The following is a 1,384-nucleotide window of genomic DNA, read 5'->3' as shown; positions in this document are numbered from 1 at the left end:
CTGCTTTAAACTTAGTAAATACCCACTCCTTGGAGATGTGGGTTTTCTGGAGGCCAGGCCCCCCTATTGAGGGCCTCAATCACATGCTCTTTGTTCTGCAGCTTGGACATTATGACTTGGCCAATGTGGACCCTGGCCACTGTGCCCTGGAGCTTTCCAAAAGCACCACACATATCTGTCTGGAGCTAGACTGGGGGCAGCATGCCAGTCATGAATGTCCACTGCAAAGGGCTGTCTCCAAGGTCCCTTAGGGCAACCCATACAGGCAACAGGCTGAATACATTGTCAAGGAGGTTGCTGCCTGTAGCCATTGCACGCCAGGCTCCCATGGGGAAAAGAGCACAGTCGGCTTAATTGCCTGCAAATTACTTAAACTATTAAAAATAGTATGTCTCAATTATGATGCCCAATCAGTAAGGAAAATACACTGACATTCAAAAGTTAGAATGAAAAACATGTACACTATCTCATTAATAATTTTTATGTTGATTATGTTTGAAATGAACATTTTCAATATGTTGGATTAAATGAAATACATGATTAAAATTAATTTACCTGTTTCAGAAACAGGTATAGATACAGAGAACAAACAGATCGTTGCCAGAGGGGAAAGGTTGGGAAAACAAAGAAATAGGTGAGGGAGATTAAGAGCTACAAACTTCCAGCTGCAAAATAAATGAATCATGGGGGTGACCTGTACAGTGTGGGGAATACAGTCAATAAATAGGTAATGTCTTTACATTGACATATTGTAACTAGTTTTACCCTGGTGATCATTTTGAAATGTATCAGTTCAGTTCAGTTCAGTCGCTCAGTCGTGTCTGACTCTTTGTGACCCCCATGAATCGCAGCACGCCAGGCCTCCCTGTCCATCACCAACTCCTGGAGTTCACCCAGACTCACGTCCATTGAGTCAGTGATGTCATCCAGAGCATCTCATCCTCTGTCGTCCCCTTCTCCTCCTGCCCCCAATCCCTCCCAGCATCAGAGTCTTTTCCAATGAGTCAACTCTTCGCATGAGGTGGCCAAAGTACTGGAGTTTCAGCTTTAGCATCATTCCTTCCAAAGAAATCCCAGGGCTGATCTTCAGAATGGACTGGTTGGATCTCCTTGCAGTCCAAGGGACTCTCAAGAATCTTCTCCAACACCACAGTTCAAAAGCATCAATTCTTCGGTGCTCAGCCTTCTTCACAGTCCAATTCTCACATCCATACATGACCACAGGAAAAACCATAGCTTTGACTAGATGGACGTTTGTTGGCAAAGAAATGTCTCTGCTTTTGAATATGCTATCTAGGTTGGTCATAACTTTCCTTCCAAGGAGTAAGCGTCTTTTAATTTCGTGGCTGCAGTCACCATATGCAGTGATTTTGGAGCCCCCAAA

The 1,384-nt window shown here is 44.1% G+C and overlaps 1 non-coding gene across 1 annotated transcript; it reads right to left on the bottom strand.

The window, feature by feature from the left end:
- Window positions 1–229: 229 nt before the first annotated feature.
- Window positions 230–364, bottom strand: LOC112579011. The gene has a single exon (XR_003103443.1). It is a non-coding gene; the product is annotated as a small nucleolar RNA SNORA70 (small nucleolar RNA).
- Window positions 365–1,384: the final 1,020 nt, after the last annotated feature.

The sequence above is a fragment of the Bubalus bubalis genome, chromosome 14 (assembly GCF_019923935.1).
Source record: "Bubalus bubalis isolate 160015118507 breed Murrah chromosome 14, NDDB_SH_1, whole genome shotgun sequence".
In the NCBI taxonomy this organism is placed as follows: domain Eukaryota; kingdom Metazoa; phylum Chordata; class Mammalia; order Artiodactyla; family Bovidae; genus Bubalus; species Bubalus bubalis.
The sequence above is the reverse complement of the archived record's forward strand: the minus strand, read 5'-3'. Positions and strand labels throughout refer to the sequence as shown.